Source organism: Rhinoderma darwinii, unplaced genomic scaffold (genome assembly GCF_050947455.1).
Source record: "Rhinoderma darwinii isolate aRhiDar2 unplaced genomic scaffold, aRhiDar2.hap1 Scaffold_935, whole genome shotgun sequence".
Classification (NCBI taxonomy): Eukaryota; Metazoa; Chordata; class Amphibia; order Anura; family Rhinodermatidae; genus Rhinoderma; species Rhinoderma darwinii.
Window position 1 is genome coordinate 61,241 of NW_027464509.1, and position 14,378 is coordinate 75,618.

Here is a 14,378-nt window from a genome sequence, read left to right on the forward strand (position 1 = left end):
AAAGAGGAGGAATCTACATAAAAACGCCTTCCTGGCAACGCCCAAATGCCCTGCTGCCATGCAGATAAACACTGGCAGCGGCAGCAAGTGCATGCCCACAGCCACCCCTTGTTCCTTCACACCTTGTATCAGCTGTAATCCAGTCCAGTCCAGTGCTGCCTGCTGAGCAGCACTGACCAACACTGCCTGGGCCCAGGCTTTTATCTCTGAGGCCCCATTATGATGTCAGAAAGCTGGCTCTGGAATCCTGAGGGCTCCACTATGACACGTGCAAAGTTCCGTCTGAACTTTATATAAGACGGTGAGGCTCAGTCAGTCACTCAGTGTTGCCTGAGAGGGCAACACTGCAACAGCCGGCCGCCAGGCTGTCTTTTTTTTGCACAGCTAGTTGCCTCCAGGAGGCCACAAGAGGGAGACAAGGGACTGCAAAATGGAAAATAGGCATCCACCAACTTTACAGACAACTTCTCCTTGCTCCTACAACCTCCATCCTTGCACAGTTTGTTATTCTTCTAGGTAACATAGTAACAAATCCAAATTGCTGCTCTCTTTGTAGGCAAGCAAGGCTTTGTTGCAACTGCAATTCTTACTTCTTCTTGAAATGTAGGGACGACAGTACATTCCATCACATCCATCTAGTGTACACAGGTAGGTCCATTGTGGCGGGCAGGCGAGCGGGCGGGCTGCTTTATTGGCTGTTTGCTGTTCCCCTACTCCACTCCACTATTTGACTGTTGTGCTGCATCAATCAATCAATCAATCAATCAATCAATCAATCAATCAGTGGCTGGCTCAGGTGCAGCTCTTTAACTTACCTAAAAGGGAGGGCGGAGAGAAGACAAGGAAGGTGAATGAGGTGTTCCAATGTGAAATGCCGGAAACACAGAAACACAGACGACACACAACAAGAGGTGGCAATCTATTCATTAATTGCATTTAATCAATGAGCTCATTATCACTCATGCATTGTCCAACAGGTGTTGAAATAATGGGATTAAAAGGGGAGATCCCTTCAGAAAGACAGAAACAATAGCAAAGACAAAAAACACTTTTGGAATCTGCTTTTAGTCAACACATAAGGAAAGGGTGCACCGGTCCTGGAAATACTGCAATACCAGGTCAATGCGTGGAGTGGACAGAGCAAGCTCTATTTCCATCTCCCTGTTCTAAAAATCCATTTAATATATGGTCCCCAGATAGGGGACGTATCAGATATTAAACTGATAAGAACAGATACTACACTTGATCTTAGCCAAAAGGCCGAGAAGCGATAACCCGAACGGGCCGCGCGTTGCCCGAGCCTGCCCGATACTGCTGTTCAGCCCTTGCAGCGATTCAGCCTACTTCTAGGCAATTCCATGGGGCCCTGCAGGCTCACACACTCACAGCTACACGGGAGGTGAATAAAGGCCGGAGAGGAAGCCAGACAGGATTTGCTTCTTTTGCTTGCACCACAATGCAGTGCTGAAAGAGGAGGAATCTACATAAAAACGCCTTCCTGGCAACGCCCAAATGCCCTGCTGCCATGCAGATAAACACTGGCAGCGGCAGCAAGTGCATGCCCACAGCCACCCCTTGTTCCTTCACACCTTGTATCAGCTGTAATCCAGTCCAGTCCAGTGCTGCCTGCTGAGCAGCACTGACCAACACTACCTGGGCCCAGGCTTTTATCTCTGAGGCCCCATTATGATGTCAGAAAGCTGGCTCTGGAATCCTGAGGGCTCCACTATGACACGTGCAAAGTTCCGTCTGAACTTTATATAAGACGGTGAGGCTCAGTCAGTCACTCAGTGTTGCCTGAGAGGGCAACACTGCAACAGCCGGCCGCCAGGCTGTCTTTTTTTTGCACAGCTAGTTGCCTCCAGGAGGCCACAAGAGGGAGACAAGGGACTGCAAAATGGAAAATAGGCATCCACCAACTTTACAGACAACTTCTCCTTGCTCCTACAACCTCCATCCTTGCACAGTTTGTTATTCTTCTAGGTAACATAGTAACAAATCCAAATTGCTGCTCTCTTTGTAGGCAATCAAGGCTTTGTTGCAACTGCAATTCTTACTTCTTCTTGAAATGTAGGGACGACAGTACATTCCATCACATCCATCTAGTGTACACAGGTAGGTCCATTGTGGCGGGCAGGCGAGCGGGCGGGCTGCTTTATTGGCTGTTTGCTGTTCCCCTACTCCACTCCACTATTTGACTGTTGTGCTGCATCAATCAATCAATCAATCAATCAATCAATCAATCAATCAATCAATCAATCAGTGGCTGGCTCAGGTGCAGCTCTTTAACTTACCTAAAAGGGAGGGCGGAGAGAAGACAAGGAAGGTGAATGAGGTGTTCCAATGTGAAATGCCAGAAACACAGAAACACAGACGACACACAACAAGAGGTGGCAATCTATTCATTAATTGCATTTAATCAATGAGCTCATTATCACTCATGCATTGTCCAACAGGTGTTGAAATAATGGGATTAAAAGGGGAGATCCCTTCAGAAAGACAGAAACAATAGCAAAGACAAAAAACACTTTTGGAATCTGCTTTTAGTCAACACATAAGGAAAGGGTGCACCGGTCCTGGAAATACTGCAATACCAGGTCAATGCGTGGAGTGGACAGAGCAAGCTCTATTTCCATCTCCCTGTTCTAAAAATCCATTTAATATATGGTCCCCAGATAGGGGACGTATCAGATATTAAACTGATAAGAACAGATACTACACTTGATCTTAGCCAAAAGGCCGAGAAGCGATAACCCGAACGGGCCGCGCGTTGCCCGAGCCTGCCCGATACTGCTGTTCAGCCCTTGCAGCGATTCAGCCTACTTCTAGGCAATTCCATGGGGCCCTGCAGGCTCACACACTCACAGCTACACGGGAGGTGAATAAAGGCCGGAGAGGAAGCCAGACAGGATTTGCTTCTTTTGCTTGCACCACAATGCAGTGCTGAAAGAGGAGGAATCTACATAAAAACGCCTTCCTGGCAACGCCCAAATGCCCTGCTGCCATGCAGATAAACACTGGCAGCGGCAGCAAGTGCATGCCCACAGCCACCCCTTGTTCCTTCACACCTTGTATCAGCTGTAATCCAGTCCAGTCCAGTGCTGCCTGCTGAGCAGCACTGACCAACACTGCCTGGGCCCAGGCTTTTATCTCTGAGGCCCCATTATGATGTCAGAAAGCTGGCTCTGGAATCCTGAGGGCTCCACTATGACACGTGCAAAGTTCCGTCTGAACTTTATATAAGACGGTGAGGCTCAGTCAGTCACTCAGTGTTGCCTGAGAGGGCAACACTGCAACAGCCGGCCGCCAGGCTGTCTTTTTTTTGCACAGCTAGTTGCCTCCAGGAGGCCACAAGAGGGAGACAAGGGACTGCAAAATGGAAAATAGGCATCCACCAACTTTACAGACAACTTCTCCTTGCTCCTACAACCTCCATCCTTGCACAGTTTGTTATTCTTCTAGGTAACATAGTAACAAATCCAAATTGCTGCTCTCTTTGTAGGCAAGCAAGGCTTTGTTGCAACTGCAATTCTTACTTCTTCTTGAAATGTAGGGACGACAGTACATTCCATCACATCCATCTAGTGTACACAGGTAGGTCCATTGTGGCGGGCAGGCGAGCGGGCGGGCTGCTTTATTGGCTGTTTGCTGTTCCCCTACTCCACTCCACTATTTGACTGTTGTGCTGCATCAATCAATCAATCAATCAATCAATCAATCAATCAATCAGTGGCTGGCTCAGGTGCAGCTCTTTAACTTACCTAAAAGGGAGGGCGGAGAGAAGACAAGGAAGGTGAATGAGGTGTTCCAATGTGAAATGCCGGAAACACAGAAACACAGACGACACACAACAAGAGGTGGCAATCTATTCATTAATTGCATTTAATCAATGAGCTCATTATCACTCATGCATTGTCCAACAGGTGTTGAAATAATGGGATTAAAAGGGGAGATCCCTTCAGAAAGACAGAAACAATAGCAAAGACAAAAAACACTTTTGGAATCTGCTTTTAGTCAACACATAAGGAAAGGGTGCACCGGTCCTGGAAATACTGCAATACCAGGTCAATGCGTGGAGTGGACAGAGCAAGCTCTATTTCCATCTCCCTGTTCTAAAAATCCATTTAATATATGGTCCCCAGATAGGGGACGTATCAGATATTAAACTGATAAGAACAGATACTACACTTGATCTTAGCCAAAAGGCCGAGAAGCGATAACCCGAACGGGCCGCGCGTTGCCCGAGCCTGCCCGATACTGCTGTTCAGCCCTTGCAGCGATTCAGCCTACTTCTAGGCAATTCCATGGGGCCCTGCAGGCTCACACACTCACAGCTACACGGGAGGTGAATAAAGGCCAGAGAGGAAGCCAGACAGGATTTGCTTCTTTTGCTTGCACCACAATGCAGTGCTGAAAGAGGAGGAATCTACATAAAAACGCCTTCCTGGCAACGCCCAAATGCCCTGCTGCCATGCAGATAAACACTGGCAGCGGCAGCAAGTGCATGCCCACAGCCACCCCTTGTTCCTTCACACCTTGTATCAGCTGTAATCCAGTCCAGTCCAGTGCTGCCTGCTGAGCAGCACTGACCAACACTGCCTGGGCCCAGGCTTTTATCTCTGAGGCCCCATTATGATGTCAGAAAGCTGGCTCTGGAATCCTGAGGGCTCCACTATGACACGTGCAAAGTTCCGTCTGAACTTTATATAAGACGGTGAGGCTCAGTCAGTCACTCAGTGTTGCCTGAGAGGGCAACACTGCAACAGCCGGCCGCCAGGCTGTCTTTTTTTTGCACAGCTAGTTGCCTCCAGGAGGCCACAAGAGGGAGACAAGGGACTGCAAAATGGAAAATAGGCATCCACCAACTTTACAGACAACTTCTCCTTGCTCCTACAACCTCCATCCTTGCACAGTTTGTTATTCTTCTAGGTAACATAGTAACAAATCCAAATTGCTGCTCTCTTTGTAGGCAAGCAAGGCTTTGTTGCAACTGCAATTCTTACTTCTTCTTGAAATGTAGGGACGACAGTACATTCCATCACATCCATCTAGTGTACACAGGTAGGTCCATTGTGGCGGGCAGGCGAGCGGGCGGGCTGCTTTATTGGCTGTTTGCTGTTCCCCTACTCCACTCCACTATTTGACTGTTGTGCTGCATCAATCAATCAATCAATCAATCAATCAATCAATCAATCAATCAATCAATCAATCAATCAATCAATCAATCAATCAGTGGCTGGCTCAGGTGCAGCTCTTTAACTTACCTAAAAGGGAGGGCGGAGAGAAGACAAGGAAGGTGAATGAGGTGTTCCAATGTGAAATGCCGGAAACACAGAAACACAGACGACACACAACAAGAGGTGGCAATCTATTCATTAATTGCATTTAATCAATGAGCTCATTATCACTCATGCATTGTCCAACAGGTGTTGAAATAATGGGATTAAAAGGGGAGATCCCTTCAGAAAGACAGAAACAATAGCAAAGACAAAAAACACTTTTGGAATCTGCTTTTAGTCAACACATAAGGAAAGGGTGCACCGGTCCTGGAAATACTGCAATACCAGGTCAATGCGTGGAGTGGACAGAGCAAGCTCTATTTCCATCTCCCTGTTCTAAAAATCCATTTAATATATGGTCCCCAGATAGGGGACGTATCAGATATTAAACTGATAAGAACAGATACTACACTTGATCTTAGCCAAAAGGCCGAGAAGCGATAACCCGAACGGGCCGCGCGTTGCCCGAGCCTGCCCGATACTGCTGTTCAGCCCTTGCAGCGATTCAGCCTACTTCTAGGCAATTCCATGGGGCCCTGCAGGCTCACACACTCACAGCTACACGGGAGGTGAATAAAGGCCGGAGAGGAAGCCAGACAGGATTTGCTTCTTTTGCTTGCACCACAATGCAGTGCTGAAAGAGGAGGAATCTACATAAAAACGCCTTCCTGGCAACGCCCAAATGCCCTGCTGCCATGCAGATAAACACTGGCAGCGGCAGCAAGTGCATGCCCACAGCCACCCCTTGTTCCTTCACACCTTGTATCAGCTGTAATCCAGTCCAGTCCAGTGCTGCCTGCTGAGCAGCACTGACCAACACTGCCTGGGCCCAGGCTTTTATCTCTGAGGCCCCATTATGATGTCAGAAAGCTGGCTCTGGAATCCTGAGGGCTCCACTATGACACGTGCAAAGTTCCGTCTGAACTTTATATAAGACGGTGAGGCTCAGTCAGTCACTCAGTGTTGCCTGAGAGGGCAACACTGCAACAGCCGGCCGCCAGGCTGTCTTTTTTTTGCACAGCTAGTTGCCTCCAGGAGGCCACAAGAGGGAGACAAGGGACTGCAAAATGGAAAATAGGCATCCACCAACTTTACAGACAACTTCTCCTTGCTCCTACAACCTCCATCCTTGCACAGTTTGTTATTCTTCTAGGTAACATAGTAACAAATCCAAATTGCTGCTCTCTTTGTAGGCAAGCAAGGCTTTGTTGCAACTGCAATTCTTACTTCTTCTTGAAATGTAGGGACGACAGTACATTCCATCACATCCTGTAATGGCAGGAAGGAGGTGAAGGGAAAGTGAGCCCTAATCTACCCACCGCCCTGTCCCTGCCTACTTGCAACGACCCGCCCTAGGCGACGAGGTACAACTGGGCGGCGGTCCCTACGCTGGCTAAGTGCACAGGAAGACAAACAGGGAACACGCAAGGGAAGGGGCAGTAGCCACGGAACGCCACGAGGAAACGGGGCGGCGAACGAACAGTCAGGAACAGGACGAAGTGAGTACACCCGAGCAGGCACGGAGACAGAAGCAAGCCAGGGCAAGCAAGCAGGTCAAGCAGAACTGCAGCAAGGCAGAAGCAAGGCAGAAGCACGGCAGAAGCACGGCAGAAGCAGGCTGGAGCAAGCAGCAGTGGGGCCAGGAATCCAAAAGAATTACAAGCACTGAGGGAGAGCACAGGGCAGGTAATAAAGGGCAGGGGGCGGAGCTAACTCCGAGAGACCAGGCCGCGATAGGCTCTCCCACTCCTGAGCCTGCCACCCTGGTTGGTGGGAGATGGTGTCAGTCGAGCAGGTCTGGCCTCAGGTGTGGATTGATTAATCCCAGGAGTATAGCTAGATGAAGTACCTGGCAGATCCCTAACAGTACTCCCCCTTTTATGAGGGGCCACCGGACCCTTACTAAGGGGACCCGGTTTAGTGGGGAAGAGGAGGTGGAACCTCCTGATTAATACCCCAGCGTGAACATCACGGGCAGGTACCCAAGTCCTCTCCTCCGGCCCGTATCCTCTCCAATGGACCAGGTACTGGAGGGAGCCCTGGACCATCCTACTGTCCATAATCTTGGCCACCTCGAATTCCACCCCCTCAGGGGTGAGAACGGGAACAGGAGGTATCCTCGAGGGGGACCAGGACGGGGAGCAGCGTTTAAGGAGGGAGGCATGGAAGACGTCATGTATGCGAAAGGATGGGGGGAGCTCCAGACGGAAGGATACAGGGTTGAGGACTTCAATGATCTTATAAGGTCCAATAAATCGGGGAGCAAACTTCCTGGACGGGACCTTAAGGCGCAAGTTCCTGGACGACAACCAGACCAAATCCCCGACGACAAACCGGGGGTTAGCAGAACGTCTACTATCCGCCTGAATCTTTTGTGCGCTCTGGGACGCCTCTAGGTTCTTCTGAACCTGGGCCCAGACAGTGCACAGTTCCCGATGAACCTCCTCTACCTCAGGATTATTGGAACAACCAGGGGAGACGGAGGAGAACCTTGGGTTAAACCCGAAATTACAGAAAAACGGGGAGACCCCTGACGAGTTACTGACCCGGTTATTCAGGGAAAATTCAGCAAGGGGAAGGAATGAGACCCAATCGAATTGACAGTCAGAGATGAAACACCTTAAATATTGTTCCAGGGATTGGTTGGTCCTTTCCGTTTGGCCATTAGTTTCGGGATGGAAGGCGGAGGAGAAGGACAGATCAATCTCCAACTTTTTACAAAAAGCTCTCCAAAATAAGGAAACAAATTGTACCCCTCTGTCAGAAACGATATTGACTGGGGCCCCATGGAGACGCAGGATGTGTTTCACAAACAAAGAAGCTAACGTCTTGGCGTTAGGTAGCTTCTTAAGGGGCACAAAGTGGCACATCTTGCTGAAGCGGTCGACTACCACCCACACCACCGACTTGCCCTGAGATGGAGGCAAATCGGTGATAAAATCCATGGAGATATGGGTCCAAGGTCTCTGGGGAATGGGCAAGGAACGGAGTAGGCCCGCAGGTCGGGACCTAGGGGTTTTGGACCTAGCGCAAACCTCACAAGCGGCGACGTAAGCCCTAACATCTTTAGGCAACCCAGGCCACCAATAGTTTCTGGTAATGAGGTGTTTGGTGCCCAAGATGCCAGGATGACCAGATAGAGCGGAGTCATGGTTTTCCCTGAGTACCCTCAGCCGGTATTGCAGGGGAACAAACAGTTTGTCCCCAGGGACGTTCCCGGGAGCTGCACCCTGATCAGCCGCGATATCAGAAGCTAAATCAGAATCCGTGGCAGAGACGATTATACCAGGGGGTAAAATACAAGCGGGATCCTTCTCGGAAGGAGGATTGGCCATGAAACTACGTGACAGAGCGTCAGCCTTAATATTCTTGGACCCAGCCCTATAGGTAACCAAGAAATTAAATCTGGTAAAGAATAGTGCCCACCGAGCTTGTCTAGGATTAAGCCTCCGGGCCGATTCTAGGAAAACCAGATTCTTGTGATCCGTAAGGACCGTTACCTGGTGTCTGGCCCCCTCCAGGAAGTGCCGCCACTCCTCAAAAGCCCATTTAATGGCTAGAAGTTCGCGGTTACCAATATCATAGTTACTCTCCGTGGGCGAAAACTTCCTAGAGAAGTAAGCACAGGGGCGGAGATGGGTGAGGGAGCTGGTACCCTGGGACAAGACGGCCCCCACTCCCACCTTGGAAGCGTCAACCTCCACAATAAATGGCTCCTCTTGGTTGGGCTGAATCAGCACGGGGGCCGAGATAAAGCACTTCTTGAGAGTCTCAAAGGCCTGGACGGCCTCAGGGGGCCAATGGAGGACATCAGCACCCTTGCGGGTAAGGTCCGTAAGAGGCTTAGCGACGACCGAGAAGTTGGCAATAAATCTCCTATAATAGTTGGCGAACCCTAAAAAACACTGTAACGCCTTAAGGGAGGCAGGTTGGACCCATTCCGCCACAGCTTGAACCTTGGCAGGGTCCATGCGGAATTCATGAGGAGTGAGGATTTGCCCTAAAAATGGTATCTCCTGTACCCCAAAGACACATTTTTCAGTCTTAGCAAACAGATTATTCTCCCGAAGGACCTGGAGCACCTTCCTGACATGCTCCACGTGGGAGGACCAGTCCTTGGAAAACACCAGTATGTCATCAAGGTACACAACAAGAAAATTACCCAGGTACTCTCTCAGGATTTCATTAATAAAATTCTGGAAGACAGCAGGGGCATTACACAACCCAAAGGGCATGACCAGGTATTCGAAATGACCCTCGGGTGTGTTGAACGCAGTTTTCCACTCATCCCCCTCTTTGATGCGGATAAGGTTATATGCCCCCCGTAGATCGAACTTAGAAAACCATTGGGCTCCCTGAACCTGATTAAAAAGATCCGGAATCAAAGGAAGTGGGTACTGGTTCCTTACGGTGACCTTATTCAGGTTACGATAATCAATGCACGGCCTAAGACCACCATCCTTCTTCCCCACGAAGAAGAAGCCAGCACCTACAGGAGAAGTCGAGGGGCGAATGAAACCCTTGGCCAGGCATTCTTGGATATACACCCTCATCGCTTCACGTTCAGGACATGAAAGATTAAATATCCTACCCTTAGGAAGCTTGGCACCAGGCACCAAATCGATAGCGCAATCGTAATCTCTATGGGGGGGCAACACCTCGGAGGCCTCCTTAGAAAACACATCGGCGAAGTCCTGAACAAACTCAGGAAGCGTGTTTACCTCCTCCCGGGGAGAAATAGAGTTAACAGAAAGACATGACATAAGACATTCATTACCCCATTTGGTGAGATCCCCAGTATTCCAATCAAATGTGGGATTATGCAACTGCAACCAGGGAAGGCCTAATACCAGATCAGACGATAATCCCTGCATCACCAGTACAGAGCACTTCTCCAAATGCATGGAGCCAACCAGGAGTTCAAAAACAGGAGTATGCTGAGTAAAATAACCATTAGCAAGGGGGGTTGAGTCGATTCCTACTACAGGGATGGGATAAGGTAAATCAATACAAGGCATCTTTAGAGACATAGCAAATTCCACAGACATGATATTAGCAGATGAGCCAGAATCCACGAAAGCACTGCCCGTGGCAGACCGGCCAGCAAACGAGACCTGAAAGGGAAGCAAAATTTTATTGCGTTTCACATTAACGGGAAATACCTGTGCGCCCAAGTGACCTCCCCGATGATCACTTAGGCGCGGAAGTTTTCCGGCTTCTTATTCTTGCGCCTGGGACAGGTGTTCAGTAGATGCTTGTCGTCCCCACAGTAGAAGCAGAGACCATTCATTCTGCGAAACTCCCTACGTTGTCGAGGGGACATGGAGGCCCCGAGTTGCATAGGTACCTCCGAGTCCTCCGTGGAGGGGCGAGGGGACGGGACCTCGGGGGGAATCGCAGAAAAGTCAGAGGGGAGCACACTGAAGCGTTCTAGCTGACGTTCCCTGAGACGTCGGTCAAGTCGTACTGCTAGGGCCATAACCTGGTCAAGGGAGTCAGGCGAGGGGTAGCTAACCAGCAGATCCTTCAGGGCGTCAGATAATCCTAACCTAAACTGGCACCTTAGGGCCGGATCGTTCCACTGAGAAGCTACGCACCACTTCCTAAAATCAGAACAGTATTCCTCAACCGGTCTCCTACCCTGACGTAAGGTCACCAGCTGACTCTCGGCTAAAGCAGTCCTGTCAGTCTCGTCGTAAATGAGTCCGAGGGCAGAGAAAAAACGATCAACAGAGGAAAGTTCAGGGGCGTCAGGAGCCAAGGAGAAGGCCCACTCTTGGGGCCCTTCCTGGAGTCGGGATATGATGATACCCACCCGCTGGTTCTCGGAACCTGAGGAGTGGGGCTTTAGGCGGAAATACAGTCTGCAACTCTCCCGGAAGGAGAGAAACGTCTTACGGTCCCCTGAAAACCGGTCAGGTAACTTGAGGTCGGGTTCTAGAGGTGAGGTGAGGGGTACTACTAAAGCAGCGTCACCCTGATTGACCCTTTGGGCCAGGGCCTGGACCTGTAGGGAGAGGCCCTGCATCTGCTGGGTCAGGGTCTCAAGGGGGTCCATGATAGCGTCAGCGTAGGAGAAATGGTAGACTAGGTAAGGGCTTGTAATTATGTAATGGCAGGAAGGAGGTGAAGGGAAAGTGAGCCCTAATCTACCCACCGCCCTGTCCCTGCCTACTTGCAACGACCCGCCCTAGGCGACGAGGTACAACTGGGCGGCGGTCCCTACGCTGGCTAAGTGCACAGGAAGACAAACAGGGAACACGCAAGGGAAGGGGCAGTAGCCACGGAACGCCACGAGGAAACGGGGCGGCGAACGAACAGTCAGGAACAGGACGAAGTGAGTACACCCGAGCAGGCACGGAGACAGAAGCAAGCCAGGGCAAGCAAGCAGGTCAAGCAGAACTGCAGCAAGGCAGAAGCAAGGCAGAAGCACGGCAGAAGCACGGCAGAAGCAGGCTGGAGCAAGCAGCAGTGGGGCCAGGAATCCAAAAGAATTACAAGCACTGAGGGAGAGCACAGGGCAGGTAATAAAGGGCAGGGGGCGGAGCTAACTCCGAGAGACCAGGCCGCGATAGGCTCTCCCACTCCTGAGCCTGCCACCCTGGTTGGTGGGAGATGGTGTCAGTCGAGCAGGTCTGGCCTCAGGTGTGGATTGATTAATCCCAGGAGTATAGCTAGATGAAGTACCTGGCAGATCCCTAACACATCCATCTAGTGTACACAGGTAGGTCCATTGTGGCGGGCAGGCGAGCGGGCGGGCTGCTTTATTGGCTGTTTGCTGTTCCCCTACTCCACTCCACTATTTGACTGTTGTGCTGCATCAATCAATCAATCAATCAATCAATCAATCAATCAATCAATCAATCAATCAGTGGCTGGCTCAGGTGCAGCTCTTTAACTTACCTAAAAGGGAGGGCGGAGAGAAGACAAGGAAGGTGAATGAGGTGTTCCAATGTGAAATGCCGGAAACACAGAAACACAGACGACACACAACAAGAGGTGGCAATCTATTCATTAATTGCATTTAATCAATGAGCTCATTATCACTCATGCATTGTCCAACAGGTGTTGAAATAATGGGATTAAAAGGGGAGATCCCTTCAGAAAGACAGAAACAATAGCAAAGACAAAAAACACTTTTGGAATCTGCTTTTAGTCAACACATAAGGAAAGGGTGCACCGGTCCTGGAAATACTGCAATACCAGGTCAATGCGTGGAGTGGACAGAGCAAGCTCTATTTCCATCTCCCTGTTCTAAAAATCCATTTAATATATGGTCCCCAGATAGGGGACGTATCAGATATTAAACTGATAAGAACAGATACTACACTTGATCTTAGCCAAAAGGCCGAGAAGCGATAACCCGAACGGGCCGCGCGTTGCCCGAGCCTGCCCGATACTGCTGTTCAGCCCTTGCAGCGATTCAGCCTACTTCTAGGCAATTCCATGGGGCCCTGCAGGCTCACACACTCACAGCTACACGGGAGGTGAATAAAGGCCGGAGAGGAAGCCAGACAGGATTTGCTTCTTTTGCTTGCACCACAATGCAGTGCTGAAAGAGGAGGAATCTACATAAAAACGCCTTCCTGGCAACGCCCAAATGCCCTGCTGCCATGCAGATAAACACTGGCAGCGGCAGCAAGTGCATGCCCACAGCCACCCCTTGTTCCTTCACACCTTGTATCAGCTGTAATCCAGTCCAGTCCAGTGCTGCCTGCTGAGCAGCACTGACCAACACTACCTGGGCCCAGGCTTTTATCTCTGAGGCCCCATTATGATGTCAGAAAGCTGGCTCTGGAATCCTGAGGGCTCCACTATGACACGTGCAAAGTTCCGTCTGAACTTTATATAAGACGGTGAGGCTCAGTCAGTCACTCAGTGTTGCCTGAGAGGGCAACACTGCAACAGCCGGCCGCCAGGCTGTCTTTTTTTTGCACAGCTAGTTGCCTCCAGGAGGCCACAAGAGGGAGACAAGGGACTGCAAAATGGAAAATAGGCATCCACCAACTTTACAGACAACTTCTCCTTGCTCCTACAACCTCCATCCTTGCACAGTTTGTTATTCTTCTAGGTAACATAGTAACAAATCCAAATTGCTGCTCTCTTTGTAGGCAATCAAGGCTTTGTTGCAACTGCAATTCTTACTTCTTCTTGAAATGTAGGGACGACAGTACATTCCATCACATCCATCTAGTGTACACAGGTAGGTCCATTGTGGCGGGCAGGCGAGCGGGCGGGCTGCTTTATTGGCTGTTTGCTGTTCCCCTACTCCACTCCACTATTTGACTGTTGTGCTGCATCAATCAATCAATCAATCAATCAATCAATCAATCAATCAATCAATCAATCAATCAATCAATCAATCAGTGGCTGGCTCAGGTGCAGCTCTTTAACTTACCTAAAAGGGAGGGCGGAGAGAAGACAAGGAAGGTGAATGAGGTGTTCCAATGTGAAATGCCGGAAACACAGAAACACAGACGACACACAACAAGAGGTGGCAATCTATTCATTAATTGCATTTAATCAATGAGCTCATTATCACTCATGCATTGTCCAACAGGTGTTGAAATAATGGGATTAAAAGGGGAGATCCCTTCAGAAAGACAGAAACAATAGCAAAGACAAAAAACACTTTTGGAATCTGCTTTTAGTCAACACATAAGGAAAGGGTGCACCGGTCCTGGAAATACTGCAATACCAGGTCAATGCGTGGAGTGGACAGAGCAAGCTCTATTTCCATCTCCCTGTTCTAAAAATCCATTTAATATATGGTCCCCAGATAGGGGACGTATCAGATATTAAACTGATAAGAACAGATACTACACTTGATCTTAGCCAAAAGGCCGAGAAGCGATAACCCGAACGGGCCGCGCGTTGCCCGAGCCTGCCCGATACTGCTGTTCAGCCCTTGCAGCGATTCAGCCTACTTCTAGGCAATTCCATGGGGCCCTGCAGGCTCACACACTCACAGCTACACGGGAGGTGAATAAAGGCCGGAGAGGAAGCCAGACAGGATTTGCTTCTTTTGCTTGCACCACAATGCAGTGCTGAAAGAGGAGGAATCTACATAAAAACGCCTTCCTGGCAACGCCCAAATGC

The 14,378-nt window shown here is 49.8% G+C and overlaps 6 non-coding genes across 6 annotated transcripts; all 6 read right to left on the reverse strand.

Annotated features, from left to right (window-relative positions):
• Window positions 1–1,081: 1,081 nt before the first annotated feature.
• Window positions 1,082–1,272, reverse strand: LOC142733169 (U2 spliceosomal RNA). Its single transcript, XR_012879977.1, has one exon. It is a non-coding gene; the product is annotated as a U2 spliceosomal RNA (small nuclear RNA).
• A 1,288-nt stretch (window positions 1,273–2,560) lies between these two features.
• LOC142733170 (U2 spliceosomal RNA) lies at window positions 2,561–2,751 on the reverse strand. Its single transcript, XR_012879978.1, has one exon. It is a non-coding gene; the product is annotated as a U2 spliceosomal RNA (small nuclear RNA).
• Window positions 2,752–4,027: 1,276 nt separating this feature from the next.
• Window positions 4,028–4,218, reverse strand: LOC142733171 (U2 spliceosomal RNA). The gene has a single exon (XR_012879979.1). It is a non-coding gene; the product is annotated as a U2 spliceosomal RNA (small nuclear RNA).
• Window positions 4,219–5,530: 1,312 nt separating this feature from the next.
• Window positions 5,531–5,721, reverse strand: LOC142733172 (U2 spliceosomal RNA). Its single transcript, XR_012879980.1, has one exon. It is a non-coding gene; the product is annotated as a U2 spliceosomal RNA (small nuclear RNA).
• Window positions 5,722–12,448: 6,727 nt separating this feature from the next.
• LOC142733173 (U2 spliceosomal RNA) lies at window positions 12,449–12,639 on the reverse strand. The gene has a single exon (XR_012879981.1). It is a non-coding gene; the product is annotated as a U2 spliceosomal RNA (small nuclear RNA).
• A 1,304-nt stretch (window positions 12,640–13,943) lies between these two features.
• Window positions 13,944–14,134, reverse strand: LOC142733174 (U2 spliceosomal RNA). Its single transcript, XR_012879982.1, has one exon. It is a non-coding gene; the product is annotated as a U2 spliceosomal RNA (small nuclear RNA).
• Window positions 14,135–14,378: the final 244 nt, after the last annotated feature.